The sequence below is a fragment of the Periplaneta americana genome, chromosome 9 (genome assembly GCF_040183065.1).
Source record: "Periplaneta americana isolate PAMFEO1 chromosome 9, P.americana_PAMFEO1_priV1, whole genome shotgun sequence".
NCBI lineage: Eukaryota > Metazoa > Arthropoda > Insecta > Blattodea > Blattidae > Periplaneta > Periplaneta americana.
Window position 1 is genome coordinate 113,489,404 of NC_091125.1, and position 20,460 is coordinate 113,509,863.

Below are 20,460 nucleotides of genomic sequence, written 5' to 3' on the forward strand. Positions count from 1 at the left end.
TTGTGATATACTGAATTTTCTATTGTAATTCTTAGTTTACTTTGCATGATTACTCACTCATGATTATTCACATGATAAGTATTAGAGAAGTGCACAAAAAGTAAATTCCGTTGCATTTCTTAATAATTACCAAAATGTATATCATAAAAAATTAAATAAATATTGTCATTTCCAAAATGAAACACACAAATAATATAGAAATATAATATGTTACTTCTTTCCTTTCCCTACTGTTAAATATACCCAGACTTTACCTGAAATATCTGTGAGGCCACAAACAAACTTTGAATCTCGAGACACTATATTGTGGCAGTAGAACGAATATACGTCCTTTACAATTCAATCGATTCAGTGTTTGAAAATAAGATATGATAGACAATAACTAAGATTTTACAGGACGGCAACAAAGTACATCGTCAGAAACAATATAGCCTATTTTATAGAAATACGAGTATAATATGACAATCCTCTTCTCTCTTAATTTTCAGTGATTAGACTTCTGCCTGCTATGTCACCATAATTGCTGGTCATATTTTTTCATGTGATATCTACTTCTGTATTCCTTACAGTTTGTAATTCAGGACTAATTTACTTTGCATTATTACTGAGCCAAATTATTCTGAAATTCTTTATTTTTTATTACATAAATAAAATATTTATTTAAGAAATATTTTCACAATTCAACGGTATTCTTCCACATAAACAAGAGAGGCACGTAATATAATAAATTACAACAGATCGAATAAAATTTACAAAACAAATGTTGACGAGACCGCACAAGAGACCTTCGGGCTCTTCACGCCTATATTTCTATAGGCTACTGAAAGATCTAAACTTAACTAATTATCATATAGCCTGGAGCTAGCATTAATTAATTTCTTGTAATTTCATATTATATTATCTTTTCCCTGTGTATGTCTTTATTTTTTATTTAACAGGGAGTGTTGCTGCACAAAAATTATATCTTTTATTTTAAACTTCGTAATTCCCTTCTAGCCTCCACTACTACTATATCAAACTGTTCTACAGTAATTATTATAACCTATTATTTATATTCACGTGATTTTAACCATTGGCGAGGCTCAGGATTCAGCGCGTTTGCCTGCTGGTCCGGAGTTGCGCTCGGGCGTGGGTTCGATTCCCGCTTGGGCTGATAATCTGGTTGAGTTTTTTCAGAATTTTTCCCCAACCGTAAGCAAAATTTCAGGTAATCTATGGCGAATCCTCGGCCCCATCTCGTCAAATACCATTTCTCTATCACCAATTCTATCGACGCTAAATTACCTAATAGTTGATACAGCGTCGTTGAATAACCTAGTAAAAATGTTCACGTGATTTTGAGCCTACTCTTCTTCTTTCTTCTGGAGGACTTCATTCAAGTGTCTTCTTGAAGAGCCTGTCAAATATCATTTTTACATGACCAATTCAATAGGCCTACAGCATATCTTATACAGAGTGTCCGGGAAAGACCTGACGAAAAGTAAATAACTATATCTCTGAAATTATTGCATTTATTGTCATTGTCATGATGTTTTCACACTTACAAAGAGAAACACAATAAGTTTTAATGTACCTCTATATGAGCACTATTTGTGACCAGGGCTATGTCCAGGCGATACTCAATCTCCTGCCACACATACGAACATACGAAAGCATCTCCGGTGTGACTAGGCCTATTTCTTCGTAGATTCGGCCACGTAACTCACGTCCTTCACAAGCCCCACAGAAAGAAATCAAGTGGGGTCATGTCCGGCGACCGTAATGGCCATGGTGTAGGTCCGCCTCTTCCAATTCAGCGGCCAGGAAACGTGTCATCGAGGAAAGCGCGCACATGGTTAGCATAGTGTGGGGGGCTCCATCCTGTTGAAACACGGTTTCTGGTGGTAGTTCTGGGACAGCGTAATTTCGCAGCATATCCAGGTATGTGTTACCTGTTACTGTGAGCTCTTGTCCGTTTGGAAACTACGTTGTACACGCTTGATTGACTTAAATTCAGCCGGTCATAAAACGCATTCTGCTTTTTCTACTGTGGTAAACATTGTTCGGCTGTTCACTTCTACACGCACAACTTGCATTCCCAGCTCTGACAGCAAGGCTGTCTATATACACTGCGCAGAACGAGCTTTTTCTCGTTTTCTCCTCGCGCAATGGTATGCGCACGCGTGTAACATGCTGCTAGGTAACACAACTTATTGAGTTTCTCTTTCTAACTGTGAAAACATTGAGGTAATAACTGTAACAGTTTCAGATATAGGCTATAATTACTTCTTTTTCGTCAGGTCTTTCCCGGACAGGTATTTTCCACAAGATGATTTTGAATGTTAATTTTTTATCCAATGACATTATTCCTGATTTCATTTCTCCTACAGATTCTTTTCGATCATTACCAAGACCCAATTTCTGTATATAGCACAGACTTTACATTGTCTTTGCCTTCATCATACTAAGTTTTACTTCACATCTGAGTGCAATTTTCACGGCCTTTCAACTGACTATTTAGATTCAACAAAAACTGTTTTATTTCGATATCCATCCCTTTATTCTTCAGAGAAACGTCATTCCCATCCTTTGAGTTCTTCCACTACGTAAACATCTATTTGATCTTACAAACTGAGCTGAAACTTAAGAGTTCGGGTTATGCTGCACTCTTTGTGTCTATGTAAATGTCTGCATGTGGTCTGCAGTAAATTTTGCATTCGTATGGAGAAGAAAACTTAAATAAGTTGACCTTCATGTGTTCTCAAGCTGTTGTCTTGTCTTCGGGTTTAGGGTGAGAGTTTATGTAAAAATATGGCACAGGTTACCATCGATGCGGAAAGATTGGAATCTTGTGTAGTTTTTTCACAGCTCATTATTCAAAAGTGACAGTTCTTCCCCTCTGCTTCCCTCCACGCCGATGTTCGGGTTTTTGTTGTCTCGATAAATATTCCAACAACGTCGTGCAGTACATAAGCAGACAGGCAAGCGCACGGGCTGTGCCAGCATGTGTGCGACGTTTTCAAAATATCATCCGCAGAAAATATGCCACGGAGAAGCGTAATGTGGAGGAGACTGTTTTCAGTACCGGATATCAGGAAGTGTGGAGAGAATTAAGTAGCGTCTTGTGTCTTAGCTGTTGTTCACGATGCATTCCACCTGTTGAACTGTTCTTATAGCGGAATCTGAGAAACTGACTTTCTTACGTACACAATAAACGTTCCTGGTTCATTCCCGGACGGAGGCGGGATTTTGACATAGAACTACTGGTACTTTTTCCTCCTCACTAGGTATGAGAGCAGTTAACTTGGCAATTGACTGTAACATAAAAATGAAACTCCCTCTCCCTGTTCTCCTTGTATTCCCCTTATTTTCCTTGCATTCCCACAGTTCTTGTATTCCCCTTATTTTCCTTGTCTTCACTGTTCTCCTTGTATTCCCCTTGTTCTCCTTTTTTCTCGTATTCTTATCTTCCTCTTGTTCTCCTTGTGTTTACCTTATTCTTCATGTATTCAGATTGTTCTTCTTGTAATCCAATTTTTCTCTTTGTATTCGCTTTTTGCCTTGTATGCACTTAATTTCTTCTTGTCTTACATTTGTTCTCTTTATATTTCTTTTATTGTCCTTGTATTTACCTTACTCTCCATGTATTCTGATTGTTCTTCCTGTATTCCAATTTTTCTCTTTGTATTCCCTTTTTTCCCTTGTATTCGCCTAGTTTCTTCTTGTCTTTCATTTGTTCTTTTTATATTTCTTTTGTTGTCCTTGTATTTACCTTCTTACCATGTATTCTGATTGTTCTTATTGTATTCCAATTTCTTTCTTTGTATTCCCTTTTTGCCTTGTATTCGCCTAGTTTCTTCTTGCCTTTCATTTGTTTTCTTAACATTTATTTTGTTGTCCTTGTATTTACCTTCTTATCCATGTATTCTGATTGTTCTTATTGTATTCCAATTTCTTTCTTTGTATTCCCTTTTTTGTCTTGTATTCGCCTAGTTTCTTCGTGTCTTTCATTTGTTCTCTTTATATTTCTTTTGTTGCCCTTGTATTTACCTTATTCTCCATATATTCTGATTGTTCTTCTTGTATTCCAATTTCTCTCTTTGTATTCCCTTTTTGCCTTCTATTTCCCTAGTTTCTTCTTTTCTTTCATTTGTTCTCTTTATCTTTCTTTTGTTCTCCCTTTATTCTCCTTGTTCTCCTTGTCATTCCATTGTTTTCCTTATATTCCCCTTGTTCTCCTTGTATTTGCGTGCCCAGTAAATTATTTTATTTATGTATGTTTTGTAAATTATAGTTTAATAAATAGAGTATAAATAACCTACCATTGCTAATATAATAATGAAGTGAATGTTTGCAAAATGCGTAAAGTTTGTATTAACAAAGCATGTGTAATCTTCACGAGAATGATTTTAATGTGAAATAGGCCTATTTATTTTATTTCAGAAGAAAAATAATATTCTATCAGATTTTTTCAATGTGTTGAAAGAGCAGACAGTAGGTGAAGAACCTCCTGTTTTTTATTTAGAATTTTTGATAATAAGGAAGGACACATGTTCTTCTTTCCACCATTAATGTTCCCCTGTATGATAATAAAGTTTAAAATATTCCATGAAAATAATTTAAATATATTTACAGTCTGTCAGGATTCTTGTTGTGGATATCGAAATGTGTTTCTAATACTTTGTATTTTTTTACACTCCTTTTAGTTACAAGATTGTCGCACGAACATTTTACCTTTTGGCTGTGGTTTCTTCACGTAACAGATGGCTAGCAGTAGATCCGCCTCTTTAACTATTCTGAAATCTTCCTGCAGCTGTGAAATAGTTTCATATTCCATTTTTGAACCTGTGTTTTGTAAGGCAGTCAAATGACGGCAGATTCCCATAATTACTACTAATACGGCTACATTAACCTCACTGCTTTGACTCTAACAAAGACTGATGCAGTCGTGATCATGGACTAGCCGCATGGTTGCCTAGTAATCGGAAAGTACGATTCTATGTATACCTCAAATCCCCTGCGGTGGCTGAGTGGTCAGACCTCCGGCAGGCGGCCCTGGTTCGAGTCCCGGTCAGGTCTGGAATTCTTAATTGAAAAATTCATAGTGACACTTGTGGCGAGCAAGGTCGCAGTTAGGGTTTTTCTCGGGGTTCTTCCGTTTTATCCCATATAAGGCATCTACATAATTCTCCATTTCGTCATTTCGTCAACATTCCATAGCATTTCCCGATCGCCGACTGACGACGGGGGTTCCTTCTCGAAACCTGGGTACGCAGCAAACCTTAGTGTAGTCAGCCGGTGTGTGTTTGAGAATGCGCCTAGCTTGAGGATTAGCGCAACAGGTCGCCTCTTTCCGTAAATTCCATTCCATTCCATACTCCAAATACTGGATATGCTGTTTGAAATGGCGGTTAGTTGCGTCCTAATTGAGCCACTCAACCATTAGAGGACGGTTAGTTGCGTCCCTTCTATCTGCTAAGCAAGGTCACTGAGCTATACACAAATGTTTCAGTATATTATGAGATAGTGTGAATTACGAGATGTATTATTCGCCCCAACAGAAATGTATGTGGATTTTGATCTCGCTATACATACCTCTGCCAAACTTGTTTTCCCTTCAGTCAAAATCAGTGGCTGCCGATTTCACCTAGGCCAGAATTGGTGGAAAGAGATTCAAAATTTAGGGTTAGCAGCAGAATTTAAAGGAAACTCAGGAGAAAGGTAAGTTTCTGAAGTATTTTTTTTTTTTGGCTTACCCTTTTTAAACCCAGAAGATATCGATGACTGTTTTACTGAAGATATTATGAGCATCAGCCTGAAGGCGAAAGAATTGCAGTATTTACTAATTACATTTTTTATAACTATATTTCGGACGAAGCCTTGTTTCCACCGGTTATTTGGACAGCGTTCAGTAAAACAACAAATCGCACAACAAACAACTGCGAATCTTTTCACGCTAAATTAAACGGATCTATCTACACATCGCATCCAACCATCTACATCGACGTTCTGAAGGAAATATAGCGAGATGTATACATCAAAATAAGAAGCACAGATGGAAGAAAGAAAATAAAAAATATAGTGGCGAAAGAAATATTTCTCAGATAACAAATGGCAAAATTAATAAACAATTTCATATCTCGATTTGATTTTGTAAAATCACTGTCATATAGGCCTACGTTTTTTCCATATTGAAAGAAACTCCTGAAAACTGAACAGAACTATTTCTAGTGGCTACATGCATAAAAAAACAATTTTTGGGAGCTCATGCAGTCAAGCACCTCGTGGTGTCTCCTGGGTAACGCTAATGGACTGCTTTATAATAGACGCAACTAACCTGATTCTTACTTGTAGGAACGCAACTAACCGAGGATTTTCGTAGTCCTATAGGCCTATTGTTTTTGTCTATCAAGGACATTGCAATTAAAGGACTCAGCCTCACGTCTTATAAGTCAACCCACGTCTGTCGCTCAAGCGTTAACGCGCTTGTCTCCCATCCCGGCGATCCGGGTACGATTCCCGCTCAAGTTGTGTTTTTTAGTTGGTTATTTAACGACGCTATATCAAGTACTCGGTTATTTAGCGTCGATGGGATTGGTGATAGCGAGATGAGACCGATAATTCGCCATAAATTACATTCACCTTACGGTTGAAGAAAACCTCCGAAAAAACTCAACTAGGTAATAAGTCCAAGCGGGAATCGAACTCACGCCCGAGCACATCTCCGGATCGTCAGGCAAGCGCCTCAGCCGACTGAGCTACACCGGTGGGTCCCAGGTCATATTGGAATTTGTGGTGAACAAAGCAGACGATATAGAGAGGTTTTCTCAGGATACTCCCAAGTGAAGACTCAAGTGTAGTACGAGTTTTCGATACTTATAGAGGAAGGACTTCGGGTTACGATCCATGGGGCTCATCATTACCAATAAACTAGCATTAAACATTAATAAAACTAACATAATTCAATTTAAAGCCACTTCAAATTTAATCTCTGAAACATTGGACACAACTATCAACAATATACCTCTACTAGAAACATCAACAACCAAATTTCTTGGTTTGCATATTAATAATACAATAAATTGGAAAAATCATATCAAAGAAATAACCCCCAAACTTAGCTCAGCATGCTTCGCAATAGGTCGTTACAACAATTTCTAAACAGCAGTATCTTAAAGACAATATATTTTGCCTATTTTCATTCCATTATGTCCTACGGAATAATATTTTGGGGAAATTCTGTAGATAGTAAAAATATATTCTTATTACAAAAAAGAGCCATTAGAATAATAGTTTGAGCAAAGGCTAGAGAATCATGTAGATTATTTTTTAAAAAATTAGAGATTCTAACCTTAACAAATCAATACATATACTCTACAATAAATTTCCTCTTATGTAATAAAGAAAATTTTCCAACTAACTCAGCCATACATAGTATAAATACCCGCAGAAGGAATGATTTTCATACGCCATCATCAAATTTATCATGCTTTCAAAGGGGAGTACGTTACATGGCGATAAACTTGTTCAATAGTCTTCCTGAATCATTAAGAATCATAGCCAAAATCCTGCATTATTTAAGACAAAACTAAAAAATTACTTAATATCTCACACTTTCTATTCTGTAGATGAATTCTTGACATTTCACAGTACTGTGTAAATATTATAATACTATTAAATGGTCAACATATTACATTGTATAAAATATTATTGTTATTAAGGTATTAATTCTGCACATATTTCATATTTGCATTTTATATGTATTGCATTTTATTGTTAAACGTAAGAATTGGACATGTTCTTTATTCTATGCTATGAAGCAAATGTAAGAATATTATGGAACGAATAAATCTATCTATCTATCTATCTATCTATCTATCTATCTATCTATCTATCTATCTATCTATCTATCTATCTATCTATCTATCTATCTGTCTGTCTGTCTGTCTGTCTGTCTGTCTGTCTGTCTGTCTGTCTGTCTGTCTGTCTGTCTATCTATCTATCTATCGATCCATCCATCCATCCATCCATCCATCCATCCATCCATCCATCTATCAGGCTACCCGTCTGTGGATGGGATCTCGCTTGTCAGGCTGAGGCAGGATGGTTTACATGTCAGCATCGGATTTACAAATGCCACCCAGGCCACCTATCGGACTCGAAAATCATCGTATGCATAGGACGCACAATACAGTAGACCAATATAAATCTAAATGCAAGGACCCGTCCCTGACACAATCCTGGAAAAGTCAAGTCAAGCCAAGCCAAGCCAAGCCAAACTCAGCCACCTGATGAATCTGACAAGCAAACGTTCTCAAGGGGGCAGGTAAAAAAGTTAATTTTTGTTCTTCCACCATATTAATAGTAATCAAAACAAGTGCTTATACAAATTTTGGCCACTCGACCGCAATTACGAGGCCGTCCAGAAAGTGATTTTTCCTGGGGTTGTTTATAGAAAAAAGCACAATTGCATGGAAATGTTTATTGAAACAGATACAGCAATTGTTGTGCTATTTGCCAACATATTCTCCACTGGAATTGAGACATTTGCCAATACGATGGGATCAATTTTTGCTTCGTAGAAGTCAGCCGCCTCAGATCGGAACCAGCGTTCGACTGCGTCTGTAGTTCTTTCTGTCGATCCCATGATATTAGAAATGTCTCAATTTCGATGAAGAAAATATGTTGAAAAATAGCTCAACAATTGCTGTGTCGGTTCCAATAAATTTGTGCAATGAAATTGTTTTTTTTTCTGTTAACTGCCCCTAGCGAACTTATTTTTTTACGGCCCTCGTAATTGCGGTCGAGGGGCCAAAATTTGTAAAACTACTTCTTTTCACATTATTAACATGGTGGAATAAAAAAAATTAACTTTTTTATCTGCCCCCATCAGAACGTATGCTTGTGTGCAGAAAACCGATCCCTGGCGGATTGTTTGATATTTGTAATGGGCGACGCACTCTGAGATAATTTTCCGAGTAAGTTTACATTCATTCATTCATTCGTTCATTAATTAATTAATTAATTAATTCATTCATTCATTCATTTTATTCCATAGATCTTACATGAGCAATGAAGCTTTAAGATGTGGAACAAGTCAAATATTTTACAATATTACAATTACAATTTTTACAAATTTTTATAGTTTTACAATTTAGTAATTTTCTACAATTTTTACAATTTTGTGCAATTTTTTACAATATTTTGGCGAGATGTAGTGAGATGAGGTGATATCCGAGGATTCGCCAAAATATTACCCGGCATTTGCCTTTTGGTTGGGGAAAACCTCGGAAAAACCCAACCAGGTAATCAAATCAAAGAGGGGTAATCAAACCAAAGGAGTTGATGCCAAGGACTCGCCATAGGCCATCCGGCTTCAGTCCCACGGCTGTGGAAAACCTCGGAAGAAACCAAAGACCAAAGGGGGATCCAACCCAAGCCCGAACGCAGCTCCGGATCAGCAGCCCAGCGAGTCTGCCGACTGAGCTACATCGATGGCTCTACTAAAAGTATACAATACATAGCCAATCAGATTATTAAATTTACAAACGCAAACCATCAGTTGAGCTATATGTATAATATAAAACAAGTAAGTGAATTAAATTTAAGGCATAAACAATTCAACCAATTGTGATATACAGAAATTGATCATACATATCATGCAAACTACTTCAAATTACAAACACAAACAATTTATCAATAGAGCTATATAGATTACTATTCAATTTAAAGCATATCAATTCATCGGCCAAAACTATACAAATAGTTAGAGAGGATAAAATCAGTCAAATATTGAATTTAAGTTATTTACGAATAGAGAACACTACACCGTGAACTTAACCCGAGCTATGGTAATGCTAACAATTATATACGAATACATTCTGGCGAAATAAGTCCGAGCTTTAAGTCGAAAGTTACACAGCAATTCTGCTTGAATTGGTGAGAAAAAACACAGGAAAATCCCTATCACGTAACTTGTCTCAACCAGAATTTGAACCCTCTTGTTTCAGAGTCGGACATGCTAACCGTTACTCCACAGCGGTGTGTTCCGCTCTCTGCCTCTAGGAGACATCGATGTCCTCCATTCCATGTTCCAAGATTGTATTTAACTTGGAAAGATCCACTGACATAAATGTTCCATAGCGAAAACTTGTTCCGAATAGAAATAAAATGAGCAGCCGCGTTAACATTCATTTGAATTATTGTGCACAGCCCATACTGCTTTAGAATTTGAAGTGCTGTGATTGGAAACTCGTTGGTAAACAAAATGCTCTCGGGACTTACAATATGGAAATTTGATCATTTGGCTCCGGTGTGGCAACATTGCTTTCCGTGTCTTTTTTACGTAGGAAAGAGGGTTAGTTTCTGACTAAACATCACCCTCATCTTGAGTCATTATTGAAGCCACGAGGGTGTCCTGGGGGACCGGAATACGGACTGAAAGTCATTGCAAGTTACAGACAGGCTGACAGAAATTACGAGTGGAGTTCGGAAGGATAGAGGCATAGCGTAGATGAGTCATGGAGGATGTAAATGGAGTGGATATCAACTGTGAAAGTTGAGGCTAATGATTTGTAAGTACAGTATAACTTACTTACAAATGGCTTTTAAGAAACCCGCAGGTTCATTGCCGCCCTCACATAAGCCCGCCATCGGTACCTATCCTGTGCAAGATTAATCCAGTCTCTATCATCATATCCCACCTCCCTCAAATCCATTTCAATATTATCCTCCCATCTACGTCTCGGCCTCCCCAAAGGTCTCTTTCCTTCCGGTCTCCCAACTAACACTCTATATGCATTTCTGGATTCGCCCATACGTGCTACATGCCCTGCTCATATCAAACGTCTGGATTTAATGTTCCTAATTATGTCAGATGAAGAATGCAATGCATGCAGTTCTGCGTTGTGTAACTTTCTCCATTCTCCTGTAACTTCATCCCTTTTATCCCCAAATATTTTCCTAAGAACCTTAATCTCTGTTCCTCTCTCAAAGTGAGAGTCCAAGTTTCACAACCATACAGAACAACCGGTAGTATAACTGTTTTATAAATCCTAACTTTCACATTTTTTGACAGCAGACTAGATGACAGAAGCTTCTCAACCGAATAATAACACAATAACACGCATTTCCCATATTTATTCTGCGTTTAATTTCCTCCCGAGTGTCATTTATATTTGTCACTATTGTCCCAAGATATTTGAACTTTTCCACCTCTTCGAAAGATAAATCTCCAATTTTTATATTTCTATTTTGTACAATATTCTGGTCACGAGACATTATCATATACTTCGTCTTTTCGGGGTTTACTTCCAAACCTGTCGCTTTACTTGCTTCAAGAAAAATTTCCGTGTTTTCCCTAATCGTTTGTGGATTTTCTCCTAAAATATTCACGTCATCCGCATAGACAATAAGCTGATGTAACCCGTTCAATTCCAAACCCTGTCTGCTTATAAGTATATGACTTAGAAAACTTTTATAAAGGTACATTCACGATATGGATGTTTATTCAAAGCGATTTCTTAAATAAAAATCTAAGATTCATTGAACATTTAGTTTACTATGTACATAAATTTATGCAAAACATTTAAATTTGCTTATTTTATTACCATGCATATCTTTTCCATTTCCCATAGATCACTTCATTGTACAAACATGAATAAGTAAATTACTATGCAACTGACCCTCCAGTTTGGGGCTGATGCATCTGGTGAATTCTCTGCTCATTGGAAAAAAAAAATCCGTGCTGTATCAGGGATATACTGGCGTGGAATACGTCGCCCAGTTCGGGAATGAAAGTAAGTTATGATTTATTTTTATTTCGATTTACAAATGGAGAGTACGGGTCTGTGAAAAGAAAAGTAAATAATGAAGGGCGTGCAATATATCTTCTATTCATATGAAGAGAGATTCTCAAATTGGTCCCAATTCACAGCAGATTTAAAATGTTTCTCTACGGTTCACTCAAACTGTATCGTAAATGTCTATTATCACTTTAATATTGCAGAACTCGCGATTACAAATCAAACGAATTGTTACATAGTTCTGTAGCTGCTTCCGATGCCGAGATATTACTGAGAGAGGCAATGCGGCATGAGTAATCGTGTACAAAACTTTGGCGCCCTAATGCCTGTAGCGAGGAAAGGTATCATTGTGTGTGGTCACTCAAGTTACATTGGTTCATGGTCTAACTATTAATAACATTAGCATTCACTGTGGCCTATAGTGTTGGCATTAGAAATTCTGCCATATTTTTTTTAACCACGAATCCCGGAAGAGGTGCTTATACTCGATGCGGAGAAAGATATAGGCTATTCTACGTGAAAGATAATGCGAGAGAGAAAGCTGGATGGACTTAAAATAGGGTTACCTGCAGTCATTAAACAAGCAATGGATGTAGCTAGATCTCTGTTAGATGGCATTAAAATAAAACAATTAAAATGCTATGAATATGTCAAAGAATAAACGACGACAGAATACCAAAAAGAAGTTATGGCTTGATATGTACCAAAAAGGAAACGAGGCAGACCTAAAGTTGCTGGGAAACAAGGGATCAGAGGAAAAGTGTTGACACAGGTAGACTAGGAGGGCAAAAAACTGGAGAATGAGCATAAATTGGTAGCAAAGTGGACGCAGGAAGACGTGAGAACATTGTAGGCTAAAACTTGCCCAACAGAGGCTTAAATACCGCATTAATGTCTACTGTTCTGTTTCTTGTCAGGATCTCCTTTCCTTACTATACTATAGGTATATGCTGACGTTATTGCGATGATGCAAGATAGTGAAGAGCATCTTCAACGCTCCGTGTACGAGATGAGCCAACTGGGTAGCGAATATAATTTAAACATTTCCGTAAAAATACAAAATTATGGCGCACCGAAGAAAATATCCAGTAAGATAGAAAATGTGTGTTGAAAATAAATGACAGAAACAAGTTCCAAATTTTATTTCAGTTTCTTGGGCTGTGATACTGTATAAGTACAGTCTACTATATACAGTCACGAAGCTTGAGTTTTGAGGGTGCTAGAAACAATAGACTGTGCCGGTACTATTTCTCATTGTCTGTAGTGAGGCGATATTAGCGATCCTAGTGGTGAGCAACTATCTAATGTTTGTATATTTATTACGTATTGGGCTTCGTGACTGTATATACTAGACTGTGGTATAAGCTTCAATGTTGATAAAGTTATGAAAAACAAGATAAATAAATTTCATCATATATATATATATATATATATATATATATATATATATATATGCGGAACCATGACGAGAACTTTACAAAAAAAAAAAACCGAAAGTGAATTTCTGTAAGATAATAGCAGTTCCGATGCTCGTGTATGACAGTGAATCGTGGATTATAAAAGGAACGTATAAAAGTAAAATACAGGCAACGGAAATGAGACATCTAAGGGAAAAATAAATGATAGAACTATACGTAATAAGAAACTAAAATATTCAAGAAAAACTTACATATAAATTGTGTAAAATTGAAGAAAATAAACATAACTGGAATCCAGAAATGCATATAGAGTTGGGAGACCGGAGGGAAAAAGACCTTTGGGGAGGCCGAGACGTAGATATTAATATATTATGTTTTATTTAACGACGCTCGCAACTGCAGAGGTTATATCAGCGTCGCCGGATGTGCCGGAATTTTGTCCCGCAGGAGTTCTTTTACATGCCAGTAAATCTACTGACATGCGCCTGTCGCATTTAAGCACACTTAAATGTCATCGACCTGGCCCGGGATCGAACCCGCAACCTTGGGCATAGAAGGCCAGCGCTATACCAACTCGCCAACCAGGTCGACCCGAGACGTAGATTGGAAGATAATATTAAAATGGATTTGAGGGAGGTGGGATATGAAGATAGAAACTGGATTAATCTTGCTCAGGATAGGGACCAATGGCTGGCTTATGTGAGGGCGGCAATGAACCTCCGGGTTCCTTAAAAGCCAGTAAGTAAGTAAGTAAGTAAGTAAGCAAGCAAGTAACTGGAAAGAGCACATGAACCGCATGAATAAAGAAAGGATTGCAATCTTGATATCTCATGGAAAATGACACCGAACGTCGTAGGGGAAGATGGCAGTGGTGGACAGAAAGCGAAGACAGAAAAGACAGAAATGGCTAATCTCTGAATTGTAGAAGAAAAAGAAGAAGACGGAAAGAAGACTACAATATAGAAACGGTATTGAATGTACAGATCACGCTGTTTTTAAGCACATATTTTAGTTTATTTGTGTTAGAGCTGCAAGACGCTACGGGACTTGAAGTCGGATGTTGGCTATTTATATGTCCGTGACGTGATGCGCATAGTGAGCGTTGTTCATGCGCACCACAGTCACATACTGACGGCTGAATAACTCTAGCAATGTCCGAGCATTGGAAGCTAAGTCACAGTGATTAAATTATTTGTCAATATGTCACACCGTTTTCATAGTACATTGTATTAATATTCTTTAAGCTACAACACTACACCATACTTAATTATTAATATTTATGTTAGTTAAATGTATGTATGAACCTATCACCACGGCATGGCGCGTCCTCAGGTTGCGGATCGAGGAGACGGCCTCCAGATATGGAGGGTAGCTATGAATATAAGGAATAAGCAGTCGCGGACAGCCGATGAGGAGTGGTCCTCCAGCTTGGGGGTTGGGCGAAGGGCTAACAACCCATCACCGTAAAAAACAGTTTGTTACGAACCTCAAAATAACCCTCGGAATGGGATTGATTTTCTGGCACGACCACAGCAAAGGAATAAGGTTATGAGATTTGGTACTTGGAATGTTACAAGTCTGTATAGAACAGGAGAGGTAACATTAGTAGCAAAAGAACTAGCTAGATATAGAATAGACTTCGTGGGAGTACAAGAGGTTAGGTTAGATGGGAACGGCATAACACAAATAGGAGATTACTTGTATTATGGGGAAGAAAACAATAATCACCAATTAGGAACAGGATTCTTTGTTCATAAAATAATAAAATCAGCAGTAAAAAAGGTCAATTTATCAGTGATAGGTTATCGTATTTAATACTTAAGGGTAGATGATGCGATATCATAGTTATAAATGCTCACGCCCCTACAGAAGAGAAAGACGACCATATAAAGGATAGCTTCTATGAGGAATTGGAACACACTTTTGATCAGTTACCTAGATATCACATGAAAATTTTATTGGGAGATTTCAACGCGAAAGTAGGACGGGAGGATATTTTTAAACCGACTAATGGAAAAAAGCCTACACGTAACTAGTAATGATAATGGAGTTAGGTTAGTCAACTTTGCCACATCAAAAAATTTAATTGTCAAAAGTACAACATTCTCCCATAAGGATATAGGCTACATAAATATACTTGGAGTTGTATTCTTCACCTGAAATAATTAGGAACATTAAATCCAGACGTTTGAGATGGGCAGGACTTGTAGTACGCATGGGAGAATCCAGAAATGTATAGAGTGTTAGTTGGGAGGTCGGAGGGAAAAGGACCTTTGGGGAGGCCGAGACGTAGATGGGAAGATAATACTAAAATGGATTTGAGGGAGGTGGGATATGATGATAGAGACTGGATTAATCTTGCACAGGATAGGGACCAATGGCGGGCTTATGTGAGGGCGGCAATGAACCTCCGGGTTCCTTAAAAGCCAGTAAGTAAGTAAATATATGAACTTCAAAAACAATCGCAGAGATATTTACGTGTAAATTTGTTGGGATGGGCCCTCTCCTTATAGAAAAGGAATTTACAGGATCGCAGGCTCTCAAAGGTTGAGCACCATTGCTCTTTATGCTATGGCATATCATACAGATGTTGCACCCATAGTTTCCTTTGATGTCGGAGTATATCAATTCTATATTAATAAACTGATTTTTTAAACAACTAAAATGAAGAGGTGGATTCCAAAATCAATTAAGTCATTTTTTGGTGATTTTTAGCTATGGTGTGTTCTCCTATACATGTTACACAATTCTAATAACAAAATATAAGTCAAATCAAACTAAGGCATGTCGATTTTAAATGCCAAAATTGACGGTGTTTTCCAAATCCAACTAAGTCAACTGCTGTTTTATTCCAGACTCAACTAAGTCGGTGCGCATGCGCACTAGCTATCGACACGGCTGACTTAGCAGTGTTTGGCGCGTTTTATTTCACTCCTACTGTAGTTGCACGTTGCAATTCGCTACTAAAAACACCATTAGCTTTGAAAAAAGGAATGACGTTCTTAAGCTGATGAAATACATACCCGAGGAAAATAGTAAAAGAAAACAATTTTATGAACAAGCATTGAAGGAACCTGAAGGGGATAATGATAATACTCTTCGTATGTATGACGAAGAAAAGCCATTTGTTTAAATGAAAATAAAAAAAATGTAAAGAATTTCATATTGAAACTAACGTGTACGTATTAAGTTCAATTAGTGTAGTAATAAATAAGTTAGATTTCAATTTCAGTGAAAATAGAACATTTCATTATTCAATTCAACCATTTTCAATTTTTGTAAATGTAAAGCGTAAAATCTACGTTACAACTAATAGTATGCAAAAATTAAAGTATTTGTCATAATACTTAGAGTGTAATATATATATTGTGAATTTTATTAGTAACAACAATGTAATTTATTCGTCACAACAATAATGCCTTTCTACAATTCGCCTTAAACGCTCTCGTCAACAATTGGATTTTCACTCAACACAGTATTCGTTATAGCACTCCACTGATGACAATGACAATTTACTTGGACTAGTACGAACAACAATGAACTGTTAATCTTAACTAATATTTACAAAGCACTATTTACAAATCAGAACTATCAGTTCTCAGTTCACAGTTCTTCTATCTCAGTCACTCGAGTTCACAGTATCTCGAACCACAGACCTTCAGAGACAGTTCACTGTACTCGAACTCAGGTCCCTCCAACTGCGGTCCACTGCACTCGAACTCAGGTCCCTCCAACTGCGGTCCACTGCACTCGAACTCAGGCCTTCGGATGCTGACGCAGATGCGGACGCACACTCGAGTCGAACTCCGGCACACAAGTCTGGCTTGCTTGCTCTGGCTTACTCACTGACTGAATAACTGAAAAAAACTGCTGTCGTTCCTTCGCGACCGTAATTTATAACCACAGCGACGTAGCCTCGAAAGTTCGAATTCGCGAGTCTTCCACTTCGACGGATTTCTCGGCCTCTCTAGGCAAGCAGAAGATGCGCGCGCAAACTCCCTCTCCACTCTCTCGCCGCGCGCCGTCCCAAAGTGCTCCGCGCGATCTTTTCTCTTGCGGGACGCTGGTCGTGAGTTCGAATCTCACGTCGCTGTCACAATATATATATATATATATATATTTTTTTTTTCAGTTAACACAGCATTTGCAATTCAATTCTTTATTTCTGTAAATGGAAAATATAAAATTCCATGTTAAAACTAACACGTAAAACATTACAGTATTTAGTAATAAATATGTGCAACATTTTCTTGAGTTAACACAGCATATTTCAAGTAACCAGTATAGGAAAATATTCTAAATTTTTTTTCAAATCAAATTAAGTCATGAAAAAAAAAACACGCGCATATAAATTGTAAGATATAAACGGTAATGCCACAAATATTTCGTAATGCCATATCTATGTTATGACGGATGTGGTACAACATAAATTACTCAGATAATCAGCTCCAAAATAACTATTTCAGTTTTATTGCTCTCCTGAAAAATGTAGTAGTTTTTTGACTTAGTTGGACTTGGAATCCACCTCTTCAAATATGTTACTTAACCACTCTGAAGTTGTCATAGCAATGAACAAAGAAATTTGCAGAACATTTCACGAAAGCATCAATTGTCATTAATGGATGGTCAGCTTGAATTTCACCCTTTTTCATCTTCTGAGTAATTGCCAACAGTGAGATATCATTCACTACTCCAACAAAAAGAGTGTTTATCTATACAGGAGGAGATACGGACGACGATTCCACCCAGGAAAATGTTTGTTCAGTCTGCCGATAGCATCACTTCAATAAATTGCAACAGTACTGAAGTGAATAACGATTTTCATTTACGTACAGTATTTAGAAAGGAGAGAGAAAAATAATGGGAATTAAATGAGTGAATTAGTGAAAATTATTGAATATAAAATGCTATCAATATAATAAGTTATGTGTATGATACTGAGTATGTTATGTAGTGGTAAAAAATCTTAATATAGTCATGTGACGATTGCGCATATTTTCTCATTGTATCATTTTTGTGTTTCGCAACTGTTTAATTATTTACTATGTTACAAGTTATATATCTAGGCCTATTTTTAATTTAGTTTCTTGAAATTGCCTTCTTATTTCTTTCTTTGTAATTGTTTGCTTTCCAATTGGTTGCGGAAGGTTATTACAAGGTCACCTCTAAGACAACACTGGACAGAATATAACAGGAACAAAAAGCCAGTCCGTGGACAGAAGATAAAATCACTTCCATTGCCCACGCCAGAAATTAAATCGCGTTTAGATGGGAAATACATAAGCTATCCAAGAGCCAAGGCGGTGGACGAACTATCACTCAAAAGTCGTAAATAAATTAAATGTTTTACTGTGCACTGAAGATGACATATTTTCTACATTGAAGTTTAACCCTCAACTGGTATCTGTGGGTCAATATAGGCCCATGTTACTTGATATCGTAATGTACACTTAAAAAGCGATACCAGTTGAGGGTTAAAAAATGTTCATTATTTTCCTAAAAAATAACGTATCTAACTTCAGTCTTTTGTTGCATAAAGAAATGTAATACATTTGTCATAAATTCACAGATGTATCTCTTCTCCTATTATCGTTTTTAAGATTACTTTTCTGTTTAAGAAAACGGATAGGCTATAATATAATATTGACAAAAATGTTAAGAGGATGGACGGAGTGGTGTAGGCAGCGGGATTTGTAATCCAAACCTGAGCTCAGGAGACGATCTGAATCCACTTGAGCCGTTTACCCGGTTGTTTTCCTACTTACTTACTTACAAATGGCTTTTAAGGAACCCGGAGGTTCATTGCCGCCCTCACATAAGCCCGTCATCGGTTCCTATCCTGTGCAAAATGAATCCAGTCTCTATCATCATATCCCATCTCCCTCAAATCCACTTTAATATTATCCTCCCATCTACGTCTCGTCCTCCCCAAAGGTCTTTTTTCCTCCGGTCTACCAACTAACACTCTATATGCATTTCTGGATTCGCCCATACGTGCTACATGCCCTGTCCATCTCAAATGTCTGGATTTAATGTTCCTAATTATGTTATGTGAAGAAAACAATGCGTGCAGTTCTGCGTTGTGTAACTTTCTCCATTCTCCTGTAACTTCATCCCACTTAGCCCCAAATATTTTCTTAAGAACCTTATTCTCAAACACCCTTAATCTCTGTTCCTCTCTCAAAGTGAGAGTCCAAGTTTCACAACCATACAGAGAACTGTTGATATAATTGTTTTATAAATTCTAACTTTCAGATTTTTTGAGAGCAGACTGGATGACAAAAGCTTCTCAACCGAATAATAACAGGCATTTCCCATATTTATTCTGTGTTTAATTTCCTCCCGAGTGTCATTTATATTTGTTACTGTTGCTCCAAGGTATTTGAATTTTTAAACCCCTTCGAATCTCCAATTTTTATGTTTCCATTTCGTATAATATTCTGGTCACGAGACATAACCATATGCTCGTACTTTGTCTTTTCCGGATTTAATTCCAGACCTATCGCTTTACTTGCTTCAAGTAAAATTCCTGTGATTTCCCTAATCGGTTGTTTTCCTACTGCAAGAAAAAATCGGGGTGGCTCTGTCGGCCGTTTTAAATGATTGAGATCTATTCTTACCTAAACCTTGTTAGGTCAAACTTCGTTAAACCGAATTGAGTTTTTTTAAGTCTCTTAGAATTCAGATCAACGAGGGTCTACTGTATCGGTATGTTTAATAATATAATATCATTATTTGTATTTCTGCTTATAAAATATATCAAGCATTTATGAACAAATTTAAAATAAAACGGATATAATTTACAGTTTTGATTTTCGAACAATATAAATAAGGTATTGCCTCTGATTGAGGTTCTGGCTGATATGTAGCTCTATTGTCAGGCAGTACATCTCACTTGACGATATATCAGAGGAAGAACAATTGTTTGTATGCATCTGAAGTCTGATTAGTGTAATATGTAGCTGATCGGCGATGTATGCAATGGAGGGAGAAAGGAACTGGACACCCTACCCTATTATCTCCTGACCTAGTTGCTTCATGAGTGGTACCTTGTTGGTATCACTTGTGAGGTTCAGACCTGTCTTCGGACAGTTGACTCAAAAACAACAACAACGACGACGACGACGACAACAACAAATAAGATATATCAAAAAGCACAATGAAATTTATTTTGTCATCTCTTAACACATTAAATTTTCGATTCTTCCATATTTATTTAGTACTCACTATCCACAACCGTAGCGGAATATTGGAAGCTC